Source organism: Giraffa tippelskirchi, chromosome 10 (genome assembly GCF_054371585.1).
Source record: "Giraffa tippelskirchi isolate mGirTip1 chromosome 10, T2T-mGirTip1v1.2.pri, whole genome shotgun sequence".
Classification (NCBI taxonomy): domain Eukaryota; kingdom Metazoa; phylum Chordata; class Mammalia; order Artiodactyla; family Giraffidae; genus Giraffa; species Giraffa tippelskirchi.
In genome coordinates this window covers 18,660,973-18,678,069 of record NC_137284.1, presented here as the reverse complement: position 1 = coordinate 18,678,069, position 17,097 = coordinate 18,660,973, and the positions used below count along the sequence as shown (strand labels likewise).

General features: G+C 42.2%; 1 long non-coding RNA gene across 1 annotated transcript in view; it reads right to left on the bottom strand.

The window, feature by feature from the left end:
* The window catches only part of LOC145523865 (uncharacterized), a 28,601-nt gene extending 12,085 nt beyond the window's left edge, over positions 1–16,516 (bottom strand). The window contains exons 1-2 of the long non-coding RNA XR_014066929.1: positions 16,345–16,516; positions 15,483–15,840 (exon numbers count right to left, since the gene is read on the bottom strand). This is a non-coding gene — a long non-coding RNA (uncharacterized LOC145523865). The remainder of the gene's footprint in view (positions 1–15,482; positions 15,841–16,344) is intronic.
* Positions 16,517–17,097: the final 581 nt, after the last annotated feature.

Below are 17,097 nucleotides of genomic sequence, written 5' to 3'. Positions count from 1 at the left end.
GCAGTCTTAAGTAATCGCAAAAAACTGCAAACAAGCTAAATGTCTATCAATAATGTAACAGATAAAGAGTAGTCTATTCATACAATGAAGCATTGCCTATTAAAATACAACAAACTAGATTTAAATGTAGCAACATATATACAACTCAACAATATGATGCTGTGTGAAAAACAGCAAGTTACAAAGATACATGTGCAGATGATATGATTTACATAAAACATTCAAGAACAAATTAATATTATATATTATTTGTGAATACATACATAGTAAAACTATGAACAGTACAGATAAAAAGTTAAAACTCAATCTCAAGATGGTGATTATCTTTGAGGCAACAGAAAAATTTCAAAAAGTAAAAAGTGAAAGTGTTAGTCATTCAGTCGTGTCTGACTCTTTGCAACCCTGTGGACTGTAACCCACCAGGCTCCTCTGTCCGTGGGATTCTCCAGGCAAGAATACTGGAAGAGGTTGCTAGTCCCTTCTCCAGGGAATCTTCCCAATGGAGAGAGAACCCGGGTCTCCTGCATTGCAGGCAGATTTTTCACCATTTGAGCCACCTTTGGGAGTGTTTGATTATATCTGCAAATTTTTGCTTTAAAATTTTTTCTAGAGCATAAAGGAAAAAAGTTAACATACAACAAATCTAGATGGTCCATGGGTAATTGTTAAATGATTCTCTGTACTTTTATGCATATACATTTTTCATAATTTAAAAACTCAAACCATTCTGCAAGATCAGAATTTTCCTGATCATTTGATATCAGCACTCACAGACCCCATCTAAGCATTATAGTCTTAGCAGGCTTCAGAGCAAGCAGACGGGGACGGGAAGCAGCACTCGGAGAAACTCTCTTCCAAGGACCGCCTGCAGGTTGTGGAGAGAGATGGGATGTGATGTCATTGCCCGGGGTCAGGCACCTCCATCACTGTAAGCAGAGACCCAGAATGAGGCCAAGGTCTGAACTCCGCAGTGTGGATGGTTGGCAAGCAACTCTCCTCAGCTCTGCCTCTTTCTGCTGGGTTAGGGGTCACCTAACTTAAGACTTAGCTCTAACACTCACTTTTAACATCTTAAAAGCAAATCTAAAGCATAAAATTAATTTTTAAAGCAATTAATGTTGCACGCAGGCAATTATTTTCCTGGGTCTCCAGAAAGCTCGGCATTGCTAAGAGTAGTTTGTGTGTGTTACAGGGATGAAAAGAATAAAAAAAAATTAATTAGTGTTTCATGAGTCACCCAGTCACACCTTTTCCTTTAAAAAACAAACAAGGGGGACACGTTTGCCACTAAACATCACCCCTCCCACATCTGCCTCCCCTCTCCCCACCCTGATTTCAAGGTTCTCTCAGGTTTTTGGAAACTTTATGAGATTAGGTCTTCAATGTTTCACTCACCTTCCGAAGATATGTCTTAGCTAGATTCTTTCTGGATGTCTACCGACAACTATTTGGGTGAACAAAAGAATGTCTCTTGAGCAACTATTATGTGTTAGATTCTTGCTCTCCACCTTTTTCACTTGCCTTTATTTGATTCTGATGATAATCCTTCAAAATTAGTGTAATCATCAACATTAGCTTCATTACAGAATTAAGAACTAAATCCCAGAAAGAGGAAGAATGTGCCCATGTTTGCAAAATGATAACCCTTTTAAGAGAGCTAGGATTTAAAAGCTTTGTGGTTTTAAGAACTGCACTGTGGCTTTAAGGATTTAAGAACTGCACTGTGGCTCAAAGTCCTGGGTTCCAATCCTAGGGATGCCATTAATTACTACTGTTACATTATTTTTTCCTGGTGGCTTAAGGGTAAAGAATCCGCCTGCTGTGCAGGAAACGCAGGAGTCTTGCGTCGGGAGTCGGGAAGATTCCCAAGAGCAGAAGGAAATGGCAACCCGCCCCAGTATTCTTGCCTGGAAAATCCCATCGACAGAGGACCCTGGAGGGCTACAGCCCGTGAGGTCCTGAAGAGTCAGACGCAACTGCATCTGGGCACGTGACTTTGTATCTATTAGAGCCTTAGTTTTGTCATCTCTGAAATGAAGGGGTAGGAATAGATTATGTCTAACTTTCCATCTAATTCTATGTTTGTTTGTTTGTTTGGTGGCCTTTTATTACACAAAACGAACAGAAGAGACCACTCGTTTTTGCCAGCTCTATTTCTCTTCTAGCTTGTCTGTGGACAACAATTCAAGGAATGAATTGACCAGTTGAAAGATCAGTAAGCACAATAAATCCTGGTGGACCAACTGCTTACCGAGGCCATGATTTCTGTGGGCAGAACTCATGCTTGTCTCCCTGTCTCTGAAACACTGGCACATTTGGAACCCAGCCTGTGTTTGGGGCTTCCCTGGTAGCTCAGATGGTAAAGAATCTGCCTGCAATGTGGGAGACCCGGGCTCGATTCCTGGGTTGGAAAGATCCCCTGGAGAAGGAAAAGGCTACCCACTCAGGTATTCTTGCCTGGAGACTCTCATGGACAGAAGAGCCTGGCCGGCTACAGTCAATGGGGTCACAAAGAGTCAGACACGACTAAGCAACTAACACACACACACACACACTGTTATTATGATTATAGAATGTCTATGGGACACAAAGAATGAGCTGAAAAGGCCCTGTGCACATAAAAAGTTGAGAAGAAATGCCTTGAACTGAGTCCACTTGCCTTTCTTTGAAATGTGCTTAATTCAGAGATGAAAGGACATTCTGTTCATAGGATGGGGGTGGGGGTGTTGGCTTCTTTCCTTCTAGTAATTTGTCCATAGAGCCAGGTTCACATCAGGACTGAAGCTGAACAATTTAGGGCCCAAGTGTGTAAGTTTTCAATCTGGAAGTACAGCTATCTATTTCTTCCAGGGGTAATTTTGTAATTCTGGCGTTAGCATCAAAATAAGGGGCTAAACTTGAGTCAGGTCCTAAAGGAGAGGTACAATTTGGATATTATTATAGCAGAAGGTGGTTTTGCAATGTGTGTATGCGGCGGGGGAGTATAGAGCATCAGAACCTAGGTGGAGCTTGATAGAGGCCCAATATTTAAAGAATGAGACTCACCTAAATTAGGGGAGAAAAGGAAATGGAGTAGAGGATACAAAGATGACACATAATTAGAAAGAATGTTGGATTTGTTGATAGGCAGTTTAGATGAAAGATAGCATTAGGCTGTTGAAGAGGTGCTAAAGACCCTCTTGAGGAGGGTGAAAGAGGAGAGTGAAAAAACTGGCTTAACTCAACTTTCAAAAAACTAAGATCATGGCATCCAGTTCCATCACTTCACAGCAAGTAGAAGGGGAAAAAATGGAAGCAGTGACTGATTTCATTTTCTTGGACTCCAAAATCACTGCAACTGGTGACTGCAGCCATGAAATTAAAAGAAGCTAGCACCTTTAAAGGAAAGCTATGATAAACCTAGACAGCCTATTAAAAAGCAGAGACATCACTTTGCCAACAAAGGTCCCTATAGTCAGCTATGGTTTTTGCAGTAGTCATGTAGGGATGTGAGAGTTGGAGCAAAAAGAAGGCTGAGTGCCAAAGAATTGATGTTTTTGAATTGTGATGCTGGAGAAGACTTTTGAGAGTCCCTTGGAGAGCAGGGAGATCAAACCAGTCAATCCTAAAGGGAATCAACCTTGAATATTCATTGGAAGGACTGATGCTGAAGCTGAAGCTCCAATCCTTTGGCCACCTGATGCAAAGCGCCAATTCATTGGAAAAGACCCTGATGCTGGGCAAGACTGAAGGCAAGTGGAGAAAGTGTTGGCAGAGGATGACATGGTTAGATAGCATCCCCGACTCAATGGACCGAGTTTGAGCAAACTCCAGGAGACAGTGAAAGACAGGAAAGCCTGGCAAGCTGCAGTCCATGGGGTCATAGAGTCGGACACAACTGAGCAACTGAACAACAACATCTGAGATGGAATTCTGGGTCTGCCACTTCCTAGCTCTTGCAAGCCATTTAACTTTTAAACTTTAGTTTCCTCACCTGTAGTATCTACCTTATAGGGTTGTCATGAGGATTAAATGAGAAAATTCCTGTAAGGCTTTCAGCACAGAAAACTCAATCCATGTTAGTTATTATTAGCGTGGGGTTAGGGATCTTAGACATTGCTTTCAGGGGAAGTTACTGGAGATTTTTAGCATGGGAATAATGATTTTAGGGCATTGGCAGAAAGCTATTGAATTTAGATAGAGACAGGAGGATAGTTTGGAGGTCATTACAGTGATATGGGTATGAGGTAATTGGGTCATGGCTTGGGATGATGTTAATGAGAATAAAAGGGAAAGGGTAAATGTGACAGTCATTTCAGGATTTAAAAATTTAGTGAATAAAAGGGACAAAAGAGAGAGATGAATAAAAGATGATGTGCAGTTGTTGGACTTGGCCTCCTAGAATAGTGGAATCATTGAATCAATAGAGAAACTTGTTTGGGGGGGAAATCCTTTTGAGATTTATTTATTAATGTTAAAATTATGATGGACCACCATCCAAATGGACCTCTCCAGGTGGCTATCACAAGTGTTCAAAGAGAACTTTGAACATTTTTTATTTGAAGACCCACATACATTTCCTTAGCTTCAATTTTGTACTACTTACATTTTCCCCCTCTATCTCATACTCTTATAGTACTGTTTATTTAATGTTTTACTGTAATTTGACTTAAACTTATTTTTTTCACTTCATCTAGGCAATAATGTCTGTGAAATCTCAGGCTTTATGTGCTAGTTATATTTTGTCTAATATACAGTAAAATAAAATAACTATTACAAAAGAAATATTCATCCATATTCTTACTAAAATCATCCCCAGTATCATCATTGTTATATACACATTTGTGAAACATGGATAAAAATGAAGAAAACATAAAAAACATTGATTTTTCTTGTGGAAATAGAATAGCAAAAAGATCAGGAAGCTAAAGTGAGGGAAAGAAAACGGCCAGGGAATTACAAAGAAAGATACCAGTACAGGAAAAAAAAAAACAAGTACCTATAATGTCATGGCAAATAGGTTGGGGGCAGCATGGTGAGAGGGAGGGGTGTAATGAGAAAATTTCAAAGAAAGGGTAGTAAAAAATATTAAAATATAGAAGAATAAATTTTTGAAACAGCCATGGTATCTAGAATTAGAATAACCAAAGGCAGGTCAGATTCTGGGTATACACATGTATATGTATTTTAATTTTTACTTTTTAATTGACATGGTTTGTAGTGTTTTGGTTATACAGCAAAGTGATTCACTTATACATAGATATGTATTTATATTCTCTGTTAGATTCTTTTCCATTATAGGTTATTACAAAATACTGAATATAATTCCCTGGACTATATAACAGGTCCTTGTTGTTATTTATCGTCTGCAGAGTAGTGTGTATCTGTTAGTCCTAAACTCCGAATTTATCCCTACCCTCGCCCCCACTTCAGATGGTAAAGAATCTGCCTGCAATATGGGAGACCCAGGTTTGATCCCTGCGTTGGGAAGATCCCCTGGAGAAGGAAAAGCCTACCTACTCCAGTATTCTTGCCTGGAAAATCCCATGGACAGAGGAGCCTGGTGGCCTACAGTCCATGGGGTCACAAAGAATCAGACACGACTGAGCTACTAACACTTTCACTTCACTTTCTCGCCCCTGCTTTGGTAACCATAAGTTTGTTTCAATGTCTGTGAGTTGATTTCTGTTGTGTAAATAAGTTCATTTGTTTTTAGATTCTGCGTTTAAGCATTTGTCTTTCTCTGACTTACTGCATTTAGCATTATAATCTCTAAGTCCATCCATGTTGATGCAAATGACATTATTTCATTCTTTTTTTTTTATGGCAAATTACAACCCAATAAGCCCATGAACATATATCACCAAGAGGCACGTACTAGAATGTTAATAGCCACACTTCTCGTAATACCCTAGTGAAGTGAAAGAGAAAGTGTTAGTCACTCAGTCGTGTCTAACTCTTTGTGACCCCTTGGATTGTAGCCCACCAGGCTCCTCTGTCCATGAAATTCTCCAGGCAGTAATACTGGAGTGGGTTGCCATTCCCTTCTCCAGAGGATTTTTCCGACCCAGGGATCAAACACAGGTCTCCCATATTGCAGGCGGATTCTTTACCATCTGAGCCACCAGGGAAGCCCCATAATATCCCACACAGGAAACAGCTCAAACAACGTGATCCAGCAGCAGAATGGATCATAGGTGTGTGGAGTGTGGTGTAGCCACACAATTATATGACCCAGCAGTAAGAAAGCACTGCGGGTGAATCTCGTAGCATCATCTTAGGAAGACAGACATTTGAAGAGTACCTTCCCAATGATTCCATTTATGTAATACACAAAAACTAAGGCAAAACTAAGCTCTGTGGAGAGAAGTTAGGACAGTGGCTACCCTTAGGAGGAGAGGGAAAATTACTGGAAGGTGTAAGTCGTGGACTTAAACTGATCAAGTCATGCGTGTATAATATGTGCATTTTCATTAGAAATGAAGCTTTCCAGGTAGCAGTAGTGGTAAAGAACTTGCCTGCCAATGCAGGAGACATAAGAGACGTGGGTTTGATCCCTGGGTCTGCAAGATCCCCCGGAGTAGCAAATGGTAACCCGATTCAGTGTTCTTGCCTGGAAAATTCCACAGAGGAGCCTGGCGGGCTACAGCCCATGGGGCTGCAGAGAGTCGACACGACTGAGCGACTAAACACACTCACGAACACAACATTAAAAAGATAAAAATGTATTAATGAAAAATAAAATAATCAAAAGCATTGTAGCAGCCAAGTAAAGCTAAATTACTTTGTGGAGATTTCTCATCTCGCTTGTTTTTTAATCACCGCTTGCTGCCTCCTGGGCTAGAAGGGCTCATTCAAGCCACAGAAACAGGAGTAAACATTTGTATAAATAGGATGCATGTCATTTTGGTTTGATTGACAGTTTAATTAGGCACATGTCCTTTCATTGCCAGTCTAATTAAATTGGTGGAGGATCCAGAAATTCCAGATTGTTACATTTGTCTCTTGATTGTTGGATTTTTTTTAAAGGATTTATTATACTTATGAACAGGATGGTGTCCTTGGCATGAAGTAGCCACACTCACTGCAGCAGAAAGGTTAATCTTATTACGTTAACGATGAAATTGCTAAATGAAGGGGCAAAACAGGGGAAAATTGCCCCATTGCTCCCCAGTGTTAGTCAGTCACAAAACAGGGCTTCTGGAATGTGGAAACCAGCCTTGAATTTAAGAGCAGCCGCAAAAAGCAAGTGAAAGTCCTTGCCGATTTTACAAGGCAATCTCAGGCTCCCTCTCACTGGCTTTTTTTTTCTTCTTTTACTGCAGCTAGTTTAAAGTGATGCTGTCACTTTAATGGTTACTAGGAATAAACACAACCCAGCTCCAGCAGGGCTTATCCAAAAAGGGTGACTGTAGACTCAGAAAAAAAATTGAGGGGCCCTCTGGTTCACGCCCCTGGCTCTGGGCTGTAGACTGGAAATCATTGCTCGGGAACCCAGTCATCTGAATTGGGAAGGCAGGCTGGTAATGGAGCTTTGTGCTCTCCCTTTTTGTACTCTGACCCTTTGGGATTCAGCCTAGATTGTCTCCACTAGTTAATTTTAGTTTTGCATAATTAGGATTAAAGAATGTCTTTAAAAATTTTTTTTTAAGAATTTCTTTTCCTCTTAGACATTTTTACTTAATTTAGGGTAGGTAATTGGAATCCTGTTTTCTCCCAGAGTAAACTAGATAGAAGGTGTTTGGGTATAAGTCAGAATTAGTGTGTGAGATTTCTATGGAGTTTTCAACTCAAATCTATACACTTTATGAATATATTTTTTTCAGAATTAGTCACAATATATTACTTCTAATGCAAAAGCTAAACATGGTAAGCCTTACATATTAAATCAGATAATCCCTAAGAGGAGATATCAGCATGTAGGTAGTTTTATCACTATTTTTTAGCTATTTCCCATCTCATACGTGCCTGCTATGTTGCTTTAGTTGTGTCAGACTCTTTGCAACCCCATGGGCTGTAGCTCACCAGGTTCCTCTGTCCATGGAGTTTTCCAGGCAAAAATACTGGGTGGGTTGCAATTTCCTCCTCCAGGTGATCTTCCTGACTCAGGAATTGAACCTATGTCTCCTTTCTCTCTTGCATTGCAGGCAGATTCTTTACCACTGAGCCACAGGGAAGCCCATTTCCTGTCTCATCTAAATCTAATTTTGATCTCACCCCTGATTACCAGGGGGCTTCCCTGATAGCTCAGTTGGTAAAGAATCTGCCTGCAATGCAGGAGACCCCGGTTCTATTCCTGTGTGGGGAAGATCCGCTGGAGAAGGGATAGGCTACCCACTCCAGTATTCTTGGGCTTCCCTTGTGGCTCAGCTGGTTAAGAATCCACCTGCAAGAATATTGGAGTGGGTTGCCATTTCCTTCTCCAGGGGATCTTCCCAACCCAAGAATCAAAACTACATCTCTTACATCTCCTACATTGGCAGGTAGGTTCTTTACCACTAGTGCCACCTGGGAAGCACTATCTCTAGATTTCTTTAATTATATTTAATATTCTAAAAGGGCTTCCCTGGTGGCTCGGACAGTAAAGAATCCACCTGCAATGTGGGAGATCGATCTGGGTTTGATCCCTGGGTTTGGAAGATTCCCCTGGAGAAGGGAAAGGGTATCCACTCCAGTATTCTGGCCTGGAGAATTCAATGGACTGCATAGTCCATGGGGTTGCAAAGAGTTGGACGGGACTGAGCAACTTTCACTTTCACTTTCTGATCACCACGATGACTGTTTCCAAATCACCCTCAGCACTGACTTGGAGATATATGCAATCAGTTCAATTCACTGAACATTCATTGAGGGCTTCCCTGGTGGCTCAGATGGTAAAGATCCACCTGCAATGTAGGAGACCTGGGTTCAATTCCATGGACAGAGGAAGCTGGGGGGCTACAGTCCATGGGGTCACAAAGAGTTGGACAAAACTGAGCGACTAACTTTCAACATTTACGATGTGCCAGGTACTGTACTTGATATTAGAGACAGAAAATGAATAAGAAACTAGTCTTATCTTTTTCTTTTTAAAGATTTTTTGATATGAACCATTTTTAAAAGTCTCTATCAAATTTTTTACAACACTGCTTCGTTTTTTATGCTTTGGTTTTTTGGCTGCAAGGCATGTGGGATCTTAACTCTCTGTCCAAGGATTGAACCCATGCCCCCTGCATTGGAAGGTAAGTCTTAACCACTGAGCCACCAGGGAAGCCCCAAAACTGTTCCTGTATTAAAGGAACTCAAACTTAGATAGAAGGGCTAACATATAATGGCAGGAAAAAGGTGAGTAGAAATTATAAATAAAGAACAGAGAAGGAAGGAATTGGCTTTGAAGATTAGGGGATTCTTGGAAAGGCCTCCTGAAGAAGGGAATATCTGGACTTAGTTTTGAAGGATGAAGAGGGTTTTTCCCAAAAGACTTTGAAACAGAAAGAATGCAGTGAAAAAAAAGAAAAAAGAAAAAAAAAAGAATGCAGTGAGCACAGGCATAAATACTTGAAGCAATCTAGCCTGTGCTAGGATCTAGAGGTAAAGCTTTAATAGGTAGATAGAGGCAAATGGCACCTTGACATTAATCTTGGACCTTCTGTAAGTGATGGGACAAGTGAGAAGGATTCTAAATAGGTAACATGATTGGCCCGCTTAGGTGCAGCTTGGAGGATGGACTGACTCAGTGCCTGGAGGTGGAAATGCTATTAAAAGTAGGAGGGCTGATGATCCTATTTGCAGGGCAGGAATAGAGATACAGTCATAGAGAACAGACTTGTGGACATGGTAGAGGAAGAAGAGTAGCACTGACACATATATATTACCATAGGTAAAGTAGATAGCTAGTGGGAAGTTGCTGTATAATAGAGGGAGCTCAGCCCTGTGCTCTGTGATAACCTAGAGGGATAGGACAGGGTGGGGGAGTAGGAAGGATGCTCTAGAGGGAGGGGCCATATGTATACTTATGGCTTCTTCACATTGTTGCATAGCAGAAAGTAACACAACATTGTAAAGCAATTATCCTCCAATTAAACAAAAGTAGGAAGAACAATTAAGAGATTGTTGCATTAGTTTAGGTTAGTGATGATGAGAATTTGGATAAAAATGTCAAGATAGTTGGAATCAAGAGGACAATTTGAGAGATATTTAGAAGGACAAGCAGTGCTTGGTGAAGAGATGCACTTAGTTTAACAAACTCTCCTCCACCTCACCTGATAACCTTTGCTACCTTCATGGTGATCTCCATCCCAGGATCTTGGGACCATGGATATCTTGACCCTTCAGGAGCTGAGCACACCTCTCTGCTGGGACTCCAAGCTGATTGGTACTGAGGCTCAAGACCTTCCAAACCTCACCAGCTCCTCCTCACCATAATTCCTAATCACACAGCAATACTGTCCAAAGAATGCAAAGCCCCAGCCCAGGCTTCTCAAACCTAGAAGGTTTTCTCAGGTACGTGTTAGAAGGCAAAGAGAACAACCTGGAATACTTCTCTCCATCTGCTCTTTGAGCTTTAGTTGGCAGCTGCTCACTAGGTGTAGCATTATTTAAATACTTTTCTAAAGAACATCTTAAGCTCATGATCTGACTTACTTTAGAGAATTCTATTTATACACCTAAAGATGTATTAGAATAGAATCTCTAAAAAACGCATTTTTACAAAACAGGAAACTGAGCAATTCAAGAACAGATATTAATGGATCTATTCTTGTTTTCAATCACACAAAAAATAGTCCTGAAAAAAATCCATTTTAGGTGCAGCAGTTCAGACACTCTGGGTTGCAAATACCAGAAAAGCTAAGACAAGTTGGATTAGGCACCAAAGGAAAATTATGAGAATATATAGTAGGGGATAGCCATTTTATTCCCTCATTCAGGGGATCTTCCAGACCCAGGGATCAAACCTGAGTCTCCTGCATTGTGGGTGGACTCTTTACCTTCTGAGCCACCAGGGGAGCCCCTATACCAGGGGATACACACATGACCTCATCCAGGGCCATCCAGACAGCAATCTCTACTTCCTGGCTCGCTTCTTCAAGTTGGCTGCATCCTTTACATCTATCCATGGGTTGCAAGATGGAAGCCAACAGCTCCATGTCCACATACACACCAAATTTAAGCTCAAGGGTAAAATCAAACCCAGGAAAACTTGATGCTCTACTTAGAGGCGATTCCCTAGAAAGCGTTTTCCCCAGAAAAAGCCCCAGAAATGTGGCTGTTTCTCAGAGAAAGTTCTGAGTTCTGGTACCAGAAGAGAGACTGAATTACAAGCAACTAAAGACAAGAAAGGGCTTCCCAGTTGGCGATAATGGTAAAGAACCTGCCAGCTCATGCAGGAGACATAAGAGATGTGGGTTCGATCCCTGGGTTTGGAAGATCCCCTGGAGGAGGGCATGACAACCTGCTTCAGTATTCTTGCCTGGAGAATCCCATGGACAGAGGAGCCTGGCGGGCTACGAAGTGACTTAGCACAGCACAGCACAAAGACAACAAATATCTACTCTACTAGGAAATCCAAAAATTCAAAGAGGAGAATGAGACTTTGTGTTTATGGAGTCAACTGCTTCATTTGCCATCTACTCAGCAACTCACCCAAAGATAGGCGTGTGATCCATGCTCACTAAATATTTGCTGAATGAGTGAATACTGTATGTTCTTCCTGTCAGAACTGCTGTCTGGTGTCTTGATTCTGAGAGAGGGAATTGCACAGGAGACATGTGGTTCTGTCATTACTGTCATCCCTCATGCCATCGTCCCACCACCCTGAAACCATCATCCTATACTTGAGTTGTCCGTTCACACATCTACATCTCCTCCTGTGGACTACAGACCCCTGAGGGCATGGGCTATGTCCTTCCTCTTTGGCATAAAGGACCCGGCATAGCATTGGCACAATACTTGTTCTCAGTAATTATTTGCTGTATATATGCATGCAGACTCTTGGGAGTCCCTTGGACAGCAAGGAGATCAATCCAGTAAATCCTACAGGAAATCAACCTTGACTATTCATTGGAAGGACTGGTGCTGAAACTGAAGCTCCAATGCTTTGGCCACCTGATGCAAAGAGCTGACTTACTGGAAAAGACCTTGTTGCTGGGAAGGATTGAGGGCAGGAGGAGAAGGGGGCAGCAGAGGATGAGATGGTTGGATGGCATCACCAATTCAATGGACATGAGTTTGAGCAGACTCTGGGAAATAGTGACGGACAGGGAAGTCTGGCATGCTGCAGACCATGGAGTCACAAAGAGTCAGGCATGATTTAGCAATTGAACAACAACTGTGCATGCATGAATGAATGAACAATCGATTGAGAGGCAGCTCTTTTAAGTTCTTCAGAAAATTACAGTTTATCTGTGATTTCCATACTTATTTGCACATTTGAACTATCTTGGGGTAGGGGCGAGGTCTTCAAAATCGTCTAAAGCCCAGGATGCACTCCAGACCAATTAAGTCTCAGTATTTGAGGATTACACCAGGCCATCAGCAATATCTGAAGCTCCTCAGGTGACCCCAGCATAGAGACAAGTTTTATTCAGAAACTTGGTGAACTGTAGGGGACACCTGGGTACCTCGGTTAATGGTACTACACCCTCTGGGACTAGGAGATGAGAAAACTGCTGGGCTTGTATAACCAGGCCTAGGGAATGTCTCCAGGGACCTGGAAAGATAGAGAGGGGATGTTTATCAGACTCTACAATTTATACTCATGGTTGTGTCAATCATTTATTAATAGTTTCCTTTCTTTGTGTCAGTGCAGAAGAGTGAGCTGGAACACACCACTTGTAATAATAGCCAACAAATTGGATGTCTTCTCCTGGTCTTGCTGGCCTCTTCACAAGACGTTAAGAGCCCACAGGAATGATGTCCAGGTTTTGTGTCTCTCAAACACCCACCTGGGACAAGGTAAAGGGGTCTAACCCATCCAAAGCAAATCTTAGGATTTAAACTTTAGTATTGTTGAAACTGCAGAAACCATAGATCTCTCTTTCCATTAGACCTTTGTTATTAGGGTGTAGTCAAAGGACCAGCAGAGTGGGCTTCCATTAGGACATTTTTTGGCCACTCTGTGAGGCATGTGGGATCCTAGTTCTCTGACCAGGGATTGAACTCACACCCCCTGCAGTGATAGTGCAGAATCTTAACCACTGGACCACCAGGGAAGTACCCCACTAGGAGCTTTTTAAAAATGTAGACTCTCAGACTCCAGACCTTCTGAATCAGAATGAACACTTTAACAAGACCCCAGGTGACATGCATGCACATTTATTTCTAAGAAACACACTTTTATACTACCTTGATGGGAAAAAAGAAAAAAAATAAGTTTTGACATTCCTTCCATTGCTCAGAAAATGTCTTAAATTTTTATTTCTTTTGTAGGATTTTGACTACTTGTACCTCTACTGAAAAATGCCCAAGATGCCTACATCTTTTACTTGTGAAAAATAGGCTTACCTTTTGGGCTCTCAAAACAGTGTTTGAAGATTCTTATATTAGCGTTTGGAGGCCTGAGTCTTTGCATTTAACTAGAGGAATTCTAGACTTCTTAATTCTAAGCTGTATTACTCTAGCAACTACAGTGAAGCAAGGAGATGGTCTGAGTGTACCTACACTGGACTGGACAGTTCCTGTCCTCATCATCTTTATCCTTTATGTTTGCGAGTGTCTTGGTTTAGCTGGGAAAGAATGATCTGAATGAAAATTCAATCAATGTAAACTTGTTCTTGCACAAAGGGATTATGAAACGACCAGGAACCGCTGCAGAAATGTGATTTACTTGATTTGTGAAAAAAGGGGTTTACAGAGATCAAAAACTTTTTTTTTAATATTTATTTATTTGGCTAAACCAGGTCTAAGTTGTGGAATCTCTAGTTGTAGCATGCAGGGTCTTTCTTAGTTGCAGTATCAGGGATCTAGTTCCCTGGCCAGGGGTGAGACCTGAACCCCCTGCCCTGGAAGTCTGGAGTCTTAGCCACTAGACTACCAGGGAAGTCCCCTAGAGATCAAAATTTAAAGCTAAATCTAGGCAGAATGGGTAGGGCTGGTAGAAGTGGGGGTATATGTGACAATCAGGTTGGGGAAAATGGGACATTTGATGGTAAATGAGGGTTCCATAGTTTTGGTATGGAATCCAGGGAAATGAATTTGCACCCGTGTTGGAATTACCTAGAAAACCTGAGGCCCCAGTGGAAAGCCCTGGCATTCTTGCTGCAGGAGCTAATGGGTGTGATGTGAAATGAGTGGTAATAAGAAATCAGATTTCTGCATTTAGACTCTAATCTAGATTTAGTTACAAAGTTCTAAAATACACACATGTATTTGTCTGTTAGGGCTGCCATAACATAGAAGCACAGACCGGGTGGCTTAAACAATAAACATTAATCTCCTCACAGTTCTGGAGGCTCTGAGCCCAAGATCAAGGTGTCCATAGGGCTGGTTTCTTCTGAGTCCTCTCCTTGGCTTGTACATGACCATGTTCTCGCTCTGCCTTCTCACTGTCTCTCTATGCTTGTCTGTGTCCTGTTCTCTTCTTGTAAGGACACGAGTCAGAGTAGATCCACCCTAGAGAAACCATGGACTGCCACGCCCCAGGCCTCCCTGTCCTTCACCATCACCCAGAGCTTGTCCAAGTGCATATCCATTGAATTTGAGCATGCCCACCCTAGAGACCCAATTTAGGTCTCTAAGACTTAAGGTCTCTAAGGTCTTTAGGACTTCAATTCCCTCCTTAAAGGGGCTTCCCAGGTGGCTCATCCATCAGGAATTGGCCTGGCAGCTTCCCTGGTGGGTCAATGGGTAAAGAATCTGTCTGCCAATGCGGGAGTAACAGGTTCTATCCCTGATCTGGGAAGATCCCATGTGCCTCAGAGCACCTTAAGCCCCTGTGCCACAACTGCTGAGCCCGTGCTCTAGAGCCCAGGGGCTGCAACTACTGAGCCTGCCTGCCTCAGCTACTGAAGCCTCTGTGCCCTAAAGCTGGTGCTCCCCAACAAGAAAAGCCACTGCAATGAGAAGCCCCACGCATGGCAAATAGAGAGTAGCCCCCACTTGCCACAACTGGAGAAAAACCCAAGCACCAATGAAGACCCAGAACAGCCAAAAATAAATAAATAAATATTTAAAATAGAAATCACCAGCCAATACAGGAGATGTGGGTTTGATCCCTGGGTTGGAAAGATTCCCTGGTGAAGGAAATGGCAATCCACTCTAGTATTCTTGCTTGGGAAACCCCATGGACAGAAGAACCTGGCAGACAACAGCCTATGGGATCACAAAGAGTCAGACTTGAATGAGCAACTGAACCACAAGCAACCTCTTTAAAGACACGCTCTCTAGATACCGTCACATGCTCAGGTACTGGGGGGTTAGGACATCAACATTTATAATTTGGGGTGAATACAATTCATCCCATACAGTGTTTCAATTACCAAATTTAAAGCACAGGAACAGGAAAGGAAATCTACAGGATTACTTACCTCAGTATCACCCTTTTATTTATAAGGAAACAGAAGCCATTGGAGATGAAGCAATTTACTTTGTCATGAATGTCATTAGTACTGGGACCAGAATTCAGGTCTTCCTGGCCGGTTTCCACTCCCTCACGCCTCTTCCCTTTGAATCTTTTCCCGGACAACAAAAGTAGGTAAGACCTGTAGTGGGACGCTTAATAAGCACACCAATGGCTGGGTCTCTTATTAAATGCAGATTCGGACTCCTCAGGTCTGAGGTGGGGCTTAGGTTTCTGCGTTTCCAGCCACCAAGCTCTCAGTGTTGCTCCTGCTGTAGCGTTGGTCCCCAAGCTCTGACTCTGGACCAGCATCTCCTGGGAGCCTGCTAGAAATGCAAATTCCCAGGCCCACCCAGGTTTACCAAACTGGAAGCTATTACGGTGGAACCCAGCAATCTGTGTTTTAATAGATTCCGGGTGTTTCTGATGCCCGTGCAAGTTTGAGAAATTCTGCTCCTTAATCTTATTCTGCCTCAGAATTTCCTGATGGGTTGGTTAGAAGTGTGGATCAACTGAATCAGAATCATGGTAACAATATATGTGTTTAACAGCAATGGTTAGGAAGATGGTTAGGAAGATCTGTATTTTTCTAAAAAACACTCCAGGTAATATTGCTAGGCAGTGAGGTTTGGAGCCCACGATTCTTGACTGTACCCTGGAATCATCCAGGTTGAAATCAATCATTATAAAATATTCTATTTTTAGCCAGCTGTTCAATGAGCACTTTGATTAATGAAAGAACTTCCTTTCGTTTCTCAAACCTCCCTCCTCATTCCACGAGCCCCAAACCCTCTTCTTCCAATAGGGTCTTTCTGGACTTCAGATAATACCTGCCATTAGCAGGATGTCACTGAGCTGAGTTCCATTATATTCTGACACATCTGCTCTGCAAGGCTGCTATGTTCTATGTCTCATCTTTGTCTTAACTTAATTCTCATTAATATTAAACTTGCTACACACCCCTCCCCCCACACTTCTACAGGCCTCCTCCCCTTGGTTTGCATGTGGAGACAGGTCACGCTTGGATGGCTTGCTGACACTGCATACAGCTGAGGCACATCATAAAGGAGGCAGAGATGACATCAGAATGGTAAAGATGAAAAAGCAATAATACTCAGTGTTGGTGAGGTTGTGGGGAAATAGGCACTCTCATGCACCATCAGGAAGTCTAAATTGACATAACCTGTTTAAAAGGCTTCCCGGGTGGAGCAGTGATAAAGAATTCGCCTGCAAATGCAGGAGATGTGTGTTCCATCCCTGGGTCGGGAAGATACCCTGGAGCAAGAAATGGCAAACTGCTCCAGTATTCTTGCCTGGGAAATCCCTACGTACTCTTTGGTTCAGCAATGTTATTTCTGAGAGTTTGTCTTACAGACACACCCACACACTGAGCAAAAATGTATAGATAAGAATGTTCACAGCTGGATTTTTGTAATGCCCAAAACCTGGAGACTACTACAGGAGTTATCATTAAAAGGCTGGTTAAGTCAGTTGTGCAGTGGTGTCTGTTAGCTCTGTAAGTGCTGGAGAAGGCTGGAAGGCTGGCCCCAGCTGGGACTACTGCCCAGAATGTGGGCACCTAG